At 38.2% G+C, this 14,453-nt stretch overlaps 1 protein-coding gene across 2 annotated transcripts in view; it reads left to right on the top strand.

Annotated features, from left to right (window-relative positions):
* klf8 (Kruppel like factor 8) overlaps positions 1 to 14,453 on the top strand; it is an 81,676-nt gene that overhangs the window by 37,510 nt on the left and 29,713 nt on the right. The window lies entirely within an intron of this gene.

Genomic DNA, 14,453 nt, shown 5'->3' with positions numbered 1-14,453 from the left:
TATGTATGTATGTATGTATGTATGTGTATATATATATATATATGTATAACTTCCACCAATAAACAGACGGAAATCTTTAAATTGTTTCAATTAACCTTCAATAAAACTTGGGCTGCACATTACAGGAAGAAAAATACTCTATTTGAGACCACTAATCCAAAAAAATAAAAGCCCCCCCTCCCCGTGTCCTCTTGTTTGCATTTAGTGATGTTTTCTCTGCGTCCTTTGCTGTTAAATGTCGCCGTCAGTTCCTACGCATCTGCATGTGAAGCAACGCTGGAAGATTCCTCGGTGACTCTGACCTTGTTTTCATCAGATTCTCAACTGCTGAGAAATTTCCCTTGAAGCATGTTTCTTTGTCCTATAGGACTTCGAGGAACATGCATGACAGTTCTTGCTGAGGAATGTCAAACACATCTTAGTCAGAGGTATCATGTAATCAGCGGCTAGATCTGTGAACGCCTGACAGCTGGTGATTTGGTTTCTGCTGCAAAGGAGAACTTCTTTATGTTCAGTGCTAGAAGGAAATCTATAGGTTGTCCAAAAATAAAAAGATAATATTTTAATGAAAATATTTTTTAAAATGTATTTTGAGCCTTTTTCTCAACATTTACAGATTAAATATTTTTTCTTAAGCTTTATATGATAAAAATCCCAACTACATTTTTCTACTAAGAGCATGAAACTCTCACCACCATATTTCACTAGTAACTACTGGTCGGTCTTTGAACTTTAAGAAATTTCCTCCTGAAAGAGTAGTTCTAGCTCTAGGATGTTGGTGTGTTTTCCAACAATGTTTATTATGTTAGTCTTAGGGTGGAAGCATCAAATAATAATGCTCTCTATCTAGCTTTCTACATACATTCAACTAGCTAGTTAGCAATATGCAGCTAGCTAGCTATAAATATTTCGCTAGCTATCAATCTGTCTTAATTTTTGTTCTGTTAGTTAAAAGTTTGTGTTTTTGGTTGTAAACATTTACCTGACTGTGTAAGTCAGGTTATTTATAGAGATTCTCCTTTTAGGCAGTCATTTATCTATCAAAGTTTGTTTTATGGTGAGTCTGTGTTCCTGACCATGATAGAATATTCTCACACTAGGCTTTGATTAGTAAAGAGAAAACAGGACATATGGCAAACAAAAGAAGAAACATCTTTCATGAAATAAAAACCACCCTTAAGCTGACAGAGTACTTTAAAGTAATTTTAGGAATTAAAAAAGTTCCTCAAAAGGTCTGAAAATACCATTTTCTGTCTGACAAATTGTTTTTTTTTTGTCAGTTTGGTAACAAAACAAACCACAGCTGAAGTCCAAATGAAAACCACTGAAAAACGTTCAAAAAGCTTGGAGAAGTTTTGACTAAGATGATTTAAAGAATTACAAGAACATCTGACTACTTTGAAGGCAAAAATACACGTGCTTTCTGACATCTTTTTTCATTATGCCACATGCAAATCTAACTTAACACAGTTTTAACCTAATAGCACCGCTACATGTGAATGCGTGAAGCAAATTTTGCTGAAGTCATGACACATTTGATGTTTCAACACCTTATGCTCATGGTTCCATGTTGCTACATAGAAGTATCTTGTTTCCTCTCAGACCATCGGCTCACCTCGAACTTTCCGCTTCCTGGGATGTAAGCCCCCTCTGAAGGGGACCGTGGCCCTTTAAGGGGCGTTGTTGCACTGTTCTCAGCTGATGCAGGGGTGGAGGGAATGAAACTGTCAGGGAGTGGCTGAAGGACTGAGATAAGTTGGTTCTGTGTGGCTCGATGTGAAGCAGAAGTAGCCCTGTTGTAGTTCCTGTGCTATTTGAGACTTTATCAGCCTTGTGACGTAACCAGAATGAGTGTCTGCTCACCTTTTTTCTGCTGCGTATTGCAGGAGCTGATGTTAGAAATGATTTCTCATCTGAAAGAAGTATGAAGTTATGCAGAAAATATCAAGTTGCATAGATGTTTTTACATTTATACTCCAGCAGTAGAGACATTGATAAAGTTTCTGTAACGTGTCCTGAAAAAAAAACATGTGTAATACTAAAGAAATGGAATTCAAATCAATTCACATCCAACATGCATGACAACAAGACCATTTATAGCAGATCAATTTCAAAAGATTTACAGAATTTGTTGGTCTCACGCCAATGTTGACTTAAATTAAGAGTGCTCAGTTACATGAAAAATAACATCTCGGAACTCTATTTCCCTAAATTTTAAATCCTTTGGTGATATAGATAAATAAATAAATAATCTAGCACAACAATCTTATCACACAATAGTGAAGTTAAGACTGCGTTACACCACATACAGGCAGATGAAACCTTGATCATGTTGGTACTTTCTCCGACTTCTCATTAAAAAATACTTCATAATTGCAAGAATCTTATGAAAAAAAGGTTAATCATGATGTGTTCAGGTCAGAATTAAATATAATATTCATTTACTTGTCCCTTTTGAGTGAAATTCCTGAGTATAAGAAGCAAAGCGATGTGTGAGTAGAAATGCATAATAAATAAAATGTAAAAATAAATGTTTAATAAACAGAACAATACTTAGGCGTGTTTGTTTTTTATTTCTGTATTCTGTGCAAAAATACAGAAAGATCTGATGTACATAGAGACCCACATGAAAATAGAAACTTTACTAAAAAAAAATATAAGCAACGTTGTTCAGAACGAATAAGAGTTTTCTACAACAGAAATGTGGAATATACATTAGATTAAGAGCATAAAAATACAAGACAATAATTTGATTTGAAGCCTTTCTTAGATATACGGCATTATTAAAGAACCACTTCCTTCCTGTTCATCTCTGGATTATTGTAGGTGTGTGTATGAAAGCAAACTTCATTGGAAAAGAAAACCAAAACTGGTTATATTTTCTGTAGACATTCTTGCTGCTCCACTTCATTAAAACTCTGAAAGTGAAAGCCAACTGGCGTATGACCTATCCCATATTTTTTTGTTTTGACTACAACAGCATCAAAACGTAACCAATGTGAAAGACCATAATGACGCATTTTTCAGCTGCGATGTGCATTTATTACAACTTGTTTCACTATTGACTCTTGTTTATTGGATTGGATGGTTATGTGCTGGAGAAACAGCACATATAGGTGATTCAACAGTTCAGCATTCAACAAACAGGGTCCTCAAACTTTGGAGAACTGTACACAGCTTCAACAGCCTGGCTTCTTCTCTCCTTTGTCTGGTCACACACTCTTCATCCCATTCTTCAACCAGCTTTCTTGGGTGTGGCATTAGCATCTACTTAAAAACTTTAAATGATGTCACATTTGTGCAGCCTTTAGTTTGTTTTTTTCCCCATGTGCATGTTTGGGTTTTCTCCAGGTATTCTGGCTTCCTCCCACAGCAAAAACATGACTGTTAAGTTAATTAGTCTCTAAATGTACCTTATGTATGAGTGTGTGTGTGGCTGCTTGTCTTGTTTGTGTCTTTGTGTTGTCCTGTTACAACACAAAGACTCCCTGGCAATCTGTCCAGGGTGTACCTCGTCTCTTGCCCATTGATTGCTGGAGATGGGGACCAGCCCCCTCTGCAACCCTGCAATTACATGCAATATAGGTGATGGATTAGTGGGCATTCATAAGGAAAATGTATTTTTGTGTTGAATAGCAGCATCTCCTCTCCTCCAATGCTGAGCAACTGTTGAAGGAGGCAAACACAGTCTTCCCAACTTGAAAAACAAGACTTTTATTGAAATGAGCCTCAACAACCAGTGGAAATCCCATCCCTCCGATCTCTATACTCTAAGATGACTATGGTCACTCACACCAAGCAGGGTTCAAAAGAGACTACCTCCATAGTTTGGGAGAGGACAGGATAGAACAATCTGCCTGTAATTCTTTTTCTTTTTTTAAATCTTTTCTAAAAAAAAACCTACGCCGATTCCATGCCCAACCTGCCTGTCATTCTGATTTCAACCCCAACAAACTCTTGTGAGGTCACCATACACATACTTTTCAAAGCCCCTTCTCCATTGTCACGTCTCACTCTAGCCGGTTAATGTCTGGTTTGGTTGTAGCTGAGTAGGGTGTGTCTCCGTTGGCAGTGTGTTCCTCACTATGTTGGTGGGAATGTGGGAACTTGGGTGGACCATGAGCGTGCAGGAACTGTGGTTGATTCTCCGATGATGTCATTTTGCGTGTACCCTTCAGCAGCCAGTTTCTCTTGTTGGATGCGAGCTGCCCCATCCAGTTGATGCTGCATGCTCTCTTCTGCCACAATTGATAAAAAGTTTGGAGCTTAAAAGTTGATTGTAGAAATAATTTATTTGCATCTCATCACATACTATGTCCTCTTCTGGGTTGAAAATGGTGGTTGAGATGTTTTTAAGGAGTTTAAAAGTATTGCCTTCGCTCTATCAGCCAATCAACGAATGCAGTCTGTTGTCAATTTCAAATCCCTTGCGCGCAGTACCTGGATAGGTGTGGCTTGTACCAAAAGAGAAAGTACTGCACATGGAGACAAATCTGGCTGGGGAAGAACTGCTTAATGTTAATGTTCCAAAAATCATTTTTAAGTCCTTGCATATCCCTTAAGCATATAATTCCTGAGCACATTTACCTGCAGGTTATATTCCTCATTTACTTTGATTACTGTATCCAGTTGTCTCACATGTAATGAACAACCTTCAGTCTGTGAGTTAGAGGCCGAAATGCTTGTAATTTTTCCCTGAATGCCTGACAGAACAACATAAATCTAGATGAAGTCTTCAGGACCTTTTGGAAATTCCAAGAGACTTAACTTCCAAAAAGATTAAATATTTGGGGCTACATTGAGGTTTTGGTATTTTAGTGAAGTATTTTTTTGTACTCTTGCAGCCAACCAGCCACCACCCATCTGCCCATCTCATCCATGTCACTTATTAACCAAACCCCACCCTTGCAAACATACACACACACGCACAGCACAAAGTGAGGGAGGGCAAAAGGAGGAAGAAAATTGAGACGGGGAGGGGAAGGATTTGCTGAGCTAAAGTAATGACCTTCTGTAAATTTGTATGTTAACTTTTTGAGATCAAGGACTCTCAAGCCAAAACCTTGTGACCATGATAGCTAGCACAGGCTGTGAGTTTTGCTAGATTTTTCTTCACACCCTTGGTCTTGTACGAAGAAGTTTGTCCTTTGCGTCTCAGGGCTGAGGCCACGCAGGGAGGGGCATAGATGTGTGTGATTGGCGTGTGTGTGCGTGTGTGTGTGTTAGGGACTCCAGTTACAGGAGTTGTGCAATGTTTGGACCCTCAGCTGGAAACCAATGGAAACTGACCTCCCTGTCCTCCAGCAGACTAATCTGGTGCATGTCCTCTTCTATCCAAAGTACGACCCGTTCAGAAAACTGAACCTTGTTGTCACAACTCAACAATTATATTGTGACTTTAAAGAATAAATGAATAAAACAATCCTTTAAATGCAACACTTTATTTAATTTAAATAAGGTTAAAATACATATCAGTATGTAGTCAAAAATATCAGACCATCACTTTTATTGGAAATTCTGAACAAATCTGGTTCAGTTTGACATGTGGACTACCTAGAATACAATTATCACCACCTAAAGCTGTTTTTGAGTAATGACTGATATGATAGAGACATGACTGGTAATATTTTTTATGGAAGTTTGGACTGTACGAAATATACATAAAAATTAGCCTTTCAGTGTTGGCAACAACAGCATTTTGTTGCTGTTAGCATGCTAACTTAAGCATTAATATAACTGAAGTTAGCTCTAGGATGCTAACGATAATGTATGCAAAAATTGTTTTCTAACAACTTAGATGCCAGGAGAATAACTGCTGCAGTTTTTTTTAACAAGTATTGGGAAAAACTAACAATTAGCATAAAATGATTGGATTTTAACTGAAACGTGTTGATTGACTCTGAGTTCAAGAACGTAGTTGCAGTAATGATGTTCCAAAAGTCTCAGTCTGATTGTTTTGGTGTTATTGTAATGTGAGAGTTACAGGCACAATGTCCTGTTGTACCACAAGACAGTTTTCGAAGAATAAAAGTTTAATAAGCACCACCAAGTGGCAGACTGGATAATCAATAGCTGTATATTTCAAGCAAACTACAGTTTTTTATGTTTTTGCAAGTGTTTACTTAATTTCTGTTCACCATAGCCCAGACCTGACCTATTTTTTACTTTGTAGAAAACATACCTCCAATAGCTTGAAGAAATCCAACATCTATTGCAACATTGCCAGCTTCAGCGTCTGCAGTTTGATTTTTGTTCTTAAACCGAGAGGTGCTCAGGCTTTGAAGCTTTTTATTCAAATTAAAGTCTCGCTATGTTGGAGCACCATGAACAAAAATATAAGCCAACCAACCAGCAAAGGGTGTTTGTGAAAGAGAAGCATTTTTTTTACACCAACACTCCCCATTACTAGTCAATGAATAATCAACCTGGAACTCTAGTTGCACCTGTTCACTTCTGCCTCTTTTGATTTGTGGATAAGCAAACCCGAGGATGATAAAATCTAACTTACTATGAGGGTTGGCTGCGTAAACGTTGAGGTTCATGATAAACTGAGACATTGTTTCATCTGTGAATTGTATTGCAGGATGTTTAGCAGTGCTGTGAACTTGGATTGAACCCCCAGTGGAATGAAAAAAAGCCGTTATTAGGAGGGAAAATCCTTTCGTCTTGTTTGGTCATTTATTTTCCTCTTTTAGTATCGTAAAATGACAGGATTCCCCAGCAGCAGCTGAATACAGAAAGAGAAATGGAAACCAAATTATTTTCTGTGCAGATGTTGTGTCCAGGTGCCTGTGAATGTGTTTCTTTTTGAGAACTTTTTCAAGAAACCCATGACCACAAGTGAAAGATGTGCGCATATGCAAGCATGCATGGGAACGAAGTGAGGGCATGAACGCAGCGGCTGACTGGGGTAGTCCCACCCTCCCCCCTCCCAACCCACACGTGCACACACGTTCACGCACGCACAACACACAAAGCCGGAGGGGGTTTGTAGAGAGGCAGCAGCGACACGAAGGGAGCGCTGACCCAGATAGTCTCCCAGTCCCACCCTCTCTGGCTCGTGCACTGCAAAAAAAAAATTTTTTTTTTGCACTAGTATCCTTCCTCTTCATCTGCAAAATTCATCAAATAAGGCTTAAACATGCAGTTAATTTCATTACCAACTGCTCTGCATGACGCTAAAAATTATTCACGAGAACAGAGTTGAGCAAGGGTTTAAAACCCAGACTATAGAGCACAGAACGGAAATGGAAAAAACTTCTGTCACAAACTTGCAGTATGACTCTGAGCTCTCATCAGATCTTTGCAGCTTTGCAGCAACAGACTGGTTGTTCTGAGCGGGTGTGAATGTGTGGGATCGTATGAGGATGAAGCAGAGCGTTCAGTTCACGCTCAGCCAGCCTTCAGAGGATAAAAATAGGTTTTAAAAAATGTGGAGATTGGCCTGTTATGAAGCCCAGACAGAGCCAGTGCTCCGTGTTATTTTTGACACACTGTCGACTTGTGTTGATTTGTGACAGCTAAAATTAGTCGCTAAAGAGTAGTTTATTATAATCACTTCATTATTTGCTATGATTATTGCATGCAGTTTATTTTACAACCGCTAGTTTTTGCCCATTTTGGTTGAGCTATTGCAGTTGCTGGGTCAGTGCAACTTCATCCCTATTAAGTTTGTTTTTGTTACTATAAAAAAATAAATAAAAATACAGATGAATACCTTTAAATAAATACTGTATGCGAGTTGACTTAAAATTTAACAGTTGTACTGATTTTGGTTTCCACCAGGAGGAGCTATTTCTAGAAAAAATGTTTTCTGCAGTTTTCAGTCATATTAAACATGCTAATTTAATGTCAACCTGAAAGCACTAACACACTCATCCCCAATACAATATGGAATATTTTACACTGGCTGTGAGAGGGAGTTATTTATCCGATAAAATGTATGTAAGACCAGAGTTTGGGACTACGGCTACTTTCACACAACAAGTCTTGATGCTTAATTCTGTAGACGCCACACAACAGTGCATTGCTTTCAAAAGTAACAATGGATGCTGCCGACTCTGGATCGATTTTTAAAGTTATTCAGAAATGGAGTCAACATTATTGTCACAAGATGATGGCAAGACGAACAAAGCTAATAATGCAAGTTCTGTAGAGAAGTCTGTTTGGATGCGAAGTCGGAACCAGGAGTGGTGGGATTGTGATGTGATTCTCTTCATTGACACAGGCTTCTTTCATAATTTTCCTAATTATAACATTCAGCCTTTGCTTACTTCCCAGTTTACTGCGTCTGGGTTCTTGCGGAGCAGAATTATGAAACATGTCTCATGTCAATAACGAAAACGTTGGATGTGACATGACCTTTACAAACTATTGGATATGTATTTGGTTTAGCACCACATATGGGAAATCAGATTTATGGGTGAGTGAAAAGTTTAGAAGTTGGCCATTCAGACTGATTTGAAAAATGGGTCACATACAGGCAAAAAGTGCCTGTATGTTGCTCATACAGGCAATCTGCTTTGTCAATCTACCGTAAGGTTTAGACTTGAGACGCATTTAAGTCACAAAGACCTTGTTGCCTTACACTCTAAAGACTCCAGACTTAATTTGTGCTTGAGGTCTGAGACTTGAATCTCATTACATATGGATTCTCTAATCTTTCTCGATAGCAAATACAAAAAAAATGGCCGGCTGCTATTTTTTCTGTTCTTAGTTAATACTACTGTAGAGCAAGTATTTACAGTCAGTGAGCCACAGACCACGGCTCTGACAGAGCATTTTCTTTCCTTAAAGGATGCACCCTGGACTGGTACTGGTTAATAACAACCTGTCTGTGTGAGTTGTAGTGTTATATTATCAAACCAGAAGGGTTTATATTCCCCACTTTATGGACAAAATTCAATCCCCAAAGTTTTGAGTGATGATTTTGTTTTTGGCTTTTGCCTTTCTTTCATCAGTCTCCATTCATAAAACTGAATGAGAAAGCAGCATTTGCTTGAGCATGCAAAGATCAGAGTCAACATGCATTGTCTTTAACATATGTGCCCCCGTTGTGCTGCCAAATCAGCCCTGATCCATTGGGGCATGGAGTTGAGACCTCGGGGAAGTCCTGTGGTGTCTGGCACCAGGACGTTGTCAGGACTCTTTAAATCCGGGTTGAGGAGCCTCGCTGGATCAGGCTTGTTTCTTGACATATCTAAGACGCAGGATCTAGTTGACATCTGCATATTTTTAATACTGAATGAACATGTTTTTGTTTTTAGCCGTCTTTGACTTGTTTTTGCACTGTGAGATACTACAATCTAAAACTCTGGGGCCATGTTCAACAATTTAACCCATTAGAAACCTTAAACCACAAACAGATGGTCAGAAATTTATGAAGCAAAGCAGCTGGACCATCAGACTACCTCCATCATGTTTGTTGCAACCCTTTTCTGAAATGCAGTGTTAATTGTATGGCGGATGTGACAGGATGCACACTTTCAAATTTTTTTTCAAAAAGTATTTTTCTCAAAGTTCTTGGGGAATTTATTTTCTTTCTGGCACATGTTAAGTAGCTCCTTCAGACTAGCCAGCAGCAATTGGCAAACACCGGGGTAGAATTGTGCAGCTGCTGAACTTGTTATACAATGCTGAGCAATACTGGTAAAAATGTTGCTAAAGGGTTAATAGAGAAGACATGTTGGTATGATTTCCTGAAGTTTCAGAAAGAGCAGGAGTTTTTAAAGAGACAGATTCCCAATTTCAACACAGATTGCACAATCAAATTTCTTTTATGTAAAATTTGATATATATAGCATTTTTATGATAAATGAAGATAACAGTTACATGACTGTGCTATAAAAAAGCACAATGTGCATGGAAAATACATAATACTGCCACTTTAAAACTGAAAAAAACAGAAGATATTTGTAAGTGGGCAAAAACCTTTTTAGCCAAGAAGTGACAGATAAAGAAGTGAAGAAAATCTGCGGCCTTCTCTGTTTTTCTCCTGCAGTCCTCCTCATCCCAGCTACCCCCATCCCAACTTCCTGTGGTGGGATCAGAGGCTGACAGGGTCACACCCACCCCACCCTTTTTTATTCCTGGAACTCCACAGTGGGACCCCCTGCTCCTGGGTGGGGGGTTCACACACAAGCAATCTTGTCAGTCCTCATTTATACACACAACATGCACATAGGCTTACCACAGTCTCTCACTATCGCTACTCGTTAGTGCTGCTCTTCACACTCATGCGCATACACACAGACCTAGCTCTTGGCCCCCCTCGGTGCTCTCCTTCCCCTCTACTGCCTTGTCGGAGGACAGATGTGGATCAAGTTGGATTTGCTGAAGATTCTCAGTGTTTGCTTCGACCTGTTTTCAGTGAGAACATGCGTGTGATCTGTAAGCTGAAATGCCATCCAGCTGACTTGAAATCTCTTCTTTTAGTGTTCACATTAAACACTTAACCCCATCTATCTAGAAAGCCAGACAGACTTAAGTTAAACACTCAATTATTATTCACGAATCAGATTTGATCCTGTTATGTTTACACCATGCAGATTTTAAATCCAAAACATTTTTGAAGGGACTAATATTCAGAGGTTCTCTAGCTTCTTTTCAATTGTTCCTTTTTATTGTGCCAGGGTTGCCCTGATCAGCTCTAAACTGTTTTCATTACACACGAGTAGTGACACTTGTATGTTGCCCTCAGTGTCTTGTAAATGACTGCAGATAAACCTCAATCCAAGTCTCCAGACTATCTTTAAATTTTATTTGCCAAAGCAGGCTCAGTTGTGTGTGTGCGCGTGTGTGTGTGCGCGTGTGTGTGTGTGTGTGTGAGGGTGGATGGAGGGGAGGGGGAAGCAAAAAATAAAAAGATTTGCTTGTTAAATACACACATTCTACTCTTCCATTACTTTATGTGCTTTTTTTTTTGTAAAATTAGCTACTTCATTATTTAATTATTTATAGATTATGTTTTTAATCAACTTGAAATGTGTTTTGTTGCATTAAATGTAACAAAACACCAAATATAGCAATGGCCTCATGTAGATTAATTCACCAACACAGCTTTCACAGCAACTGATATAATCAGTAATCACTTCAATATGTCTAATTTAACCTTGTAAATACAAAAATAAACTTGACAAGTTACAATATTTTCTTCAGCTTTTGATTTCAGGCAGAAAAGATTTGCATTATTTTAAGGGTTAGCATTAAACACATAGCCTCAGCTAGAAAGATAATGGCTCTAGTTTCACAGATAGCTTTAGCTTTAGACGTAAAGGATTAGCATCAGGTAGACAGCATTATTTTTAGTTAGCGAGGCCACATTAGATTCAATTAGCATTAGCATTAGTTGAAAAAAATAGCATTAGCTTTAGCAAGTTGGATACCATTAGACTAAGTAAACATATAGGATTAATGTAAGATAGAGAGCAATACCTTTAGTTAGATATTTATAAGTTGTAGTTGCACAGATGGCATTAGCTTGAGCTAGATAGACAACTTAGCTAGAGTTGGAAAAATAGCAGATCATTTTAGCATTTGTCTGACAGTTATTGGCAGTGGTCAGTAAAAGACATTAGCTTAAATTAGACATGTAGCATTAGCAGTTTAACATTAGTTAGACAGGAGGCATTGGCATGAGACAAATACCTTTAATATATGGAGTTACATCTGAGGAAACAATCCTACTGGATTCTGCAGTTCATAAGTTCACTGGGATAGAATGAGGTTAATATAATGAGAATTTAACATTTAAAGTAGATGGGATAAAACTTGTATCAGCAATTTTAAACTTTCTTTAAAAAAAGTTATATTTACCTAAACCCTTTACAAGGTAACTGGTGTTACTTTACTAAAAGTATATTTGAGTTTTTTAAAACGCAATTTCTGCTTAACAAAAAATCCAGTTTAGCCTGGAGAAAGTTCACATACTGTAGTTTTAATGCAGTAGACGGTTTACTTTTCAATCTGCAAATGATCTTATCTCACTGAGTCTAGTTTGCTAGAGCTTTATCTTGTCATCTGCCATTGGTACAACTGGATGTACTGGGGCCTGATGAATGGTAGATGAGATGTCACTAGTCACTAAAAATTTACAATAGAAATCTTGTCATTTTTGACAAGATTTCAAAAATGAAATCTTGTCATTCAAACAAATTACAAAGGGTAAAAAAATCTGATCACAAATAGTTGAAGCCTTTTTTACCTTCATGTTCAAACTTCCTGGAAGCAGAACTGAAACACATACCAGTATAGATGAAGTCATGTCATTGTGATGCAGTGATACGTACATCCTGGTTGTGTTGCTGTAGAAGCAACACAATCAGCATGCTTTACTTTCTTTGAAATAACTTTCTGTATCACGTTTAATTCTAGGGCACAATGCTAACATGAGAGATTTCATTCCTAAGAAGTCATTTGTTTTTCACACCAAAAATATACTTTATTCTATGGGAGTCCAGTGAAATATCAGACATAGTCCATTTGTGGGTTGTGTTGTTGGTTTGGGGGGAAGGTAAAGCATCAAGCTGCATTTACCTTTGTTTAGAGACACAGAGGGGGCTCTGTCTGGTCACAATGGACCTGGGGAGGGGGACTTGTGTGTGTTCTCTGCATGAGTGTGAGCGGGGCGGTGCTTACAGCCACACCCGGCCTGATTAACTAAGGCCCCACCTCACTGTGGAATCTGTTGGGGCTGGGTAGCATACCAGCATAAAACTCAGCACCATGGTTGAGGCTCACAGGATCCAGGAAAAGCGCAGCAAACTGGTCAACCAGAAAAGTTAGTTTACAAATAAGCCTCTATGCATGCAGTTAGTAGGCTTTTACAAATCACAGATTGAACATTTTTGCTTTAGATGCAACCAGTTTAGCCTTGCTTGCACTTAAACATAAGATGCTTTATAGTATGGATGGTCTGAATGCACCAAGACAGTGTTTTTTGTATAAAGCGTATGTCTGTGAACGTGCTGACCTTACAATATTAGGTTATTCATTTATTACTCAGAAACCAGGCCTGTAGCTGTATTCACACCAGCATCAGCTGAAATTATAGGGAAGCGAAACAGAAATTAGACAAGTCAGCATGTTTTAAAAGTCCAAGCAGGGGTTGTGACCTGCAGCACCAACTAAAATGGCACAACTATACTGATTAAAGCTGTGAGCAACTCTAAGGGATGTTGTTACAGTACTTTTAGTATTCACACTGCTTGGACATTTTATTTGATTAATCTGATATAATTTTGTTATAAAAGTATTACTGATTGCACTTGAAAAATGAGGTAACTTTATGTTATTAAAGGTAAAGTTTAAACAGCAATGATTTCTTGGTTAATGTCAAGTTGTCATAACAAAGACATTTTGAATAATGTCAACTTTGTATTAAAAGTGTCATAATTTACCGAATGACGCTTTATGACAACAGTCATAAATATTCATGAAGGCTTATTCATATTCATAACAGGTGTTATGTCATGTTTATGAAGGTGTCATGTCAGTCTTATTCACTCCCTTCAAATAAAAGTGATACTGACATCACTTTCGATCTCCAGCTTTGTGTTGAGGGTTACAAGTCTTTTGCAGCCCTTCTAAAACGTCCCCATAGCATGATGCTGCCGGCCTTGTGTTTCTCTGTGATGATGCCCAGTGTTCGATTGGGGACCAAAATTGCAACATTTGTTATATTTTTGACTCCTGCTGTTCACTTTCACACTACACTACGTCAAACGAACCAAACCCTTTGAAAAACCTGTTCCGCCCTGTACCAGGAGCTGCACCAAGAATCACTCAAGAAGACGACATAAAAACTTCCTCCTTCATGAAATGTAAAGAAAAATGGAGTAGCACCAGAATTTATTGGTTGTAATATTTCTCCTTTGTTTTTAGTATAAGACCATGAACTGTTTCTTCTGTTAGTGGCAAATTTGTGTGTTTGTTTTGGTTTTATTTACCCCAAATGCCCTGTGCTTTAGTCCATTTCCTGCTTTTGGAGCGCTCTCCAATCCACTTGGAGTTCACATTTTGATTCAAACCGCATCACAGTTCACTTCAACTGAATCAAGACTTGTTTTCGATTTTTGGTCCTCATCAGAGTTCAATTACGAATTCAGACCTCCCCTAACAAATCGGACTTCCTAGGCAAATTTACTGGAGTTAGATTAAAGCAGATGAAGTGTTAGTTTCCCAGTGTTTTGTAGACCCCCAAAAAGCTTCATTCTGTTCTTAGTCCTCCTTTAACATGTTTGCTGTTTCTCTTATATACATTGTGGCAAACAGGACTTCCTATGACTTTCTTTCAACAAGATTTTAGATGCATTAGAAAAAGTTTAAAGGGTATGAATACTCTTTGGCATAAATTGTCTTCTGACGTTAAAACTCATCCTTGTTCTTGTTTTTTTGTTCTTTCCTTTTCCCTTTCTTTGATGGGTTTTTCCCTAGCATGTTCAGGAGAAACTTCA

Source organism: Poecilia formosa, unplaced genomic scaffold (genome assembly GCF_000485575.1).
Source record: "Poecilia formosa unplaced genomic scaffold, Poecilia_formosa-5.1.2 Scaffold152, whole genome shotgun sequence".
In the NCBI taxonomy this organism is placed as follows: domain Eukaryota; kingdom Metazoa; phylum Chordata; class Actinopteri; order Cyprinodontiformes; family Poeciliidae; genus Poecilia; species Poecilia formosa.
The sequence above is the reverse complement of the archived record's forward strand: the minus strand, read 5'-3'. Positions and strand labels throughout refer to the sequence as shown.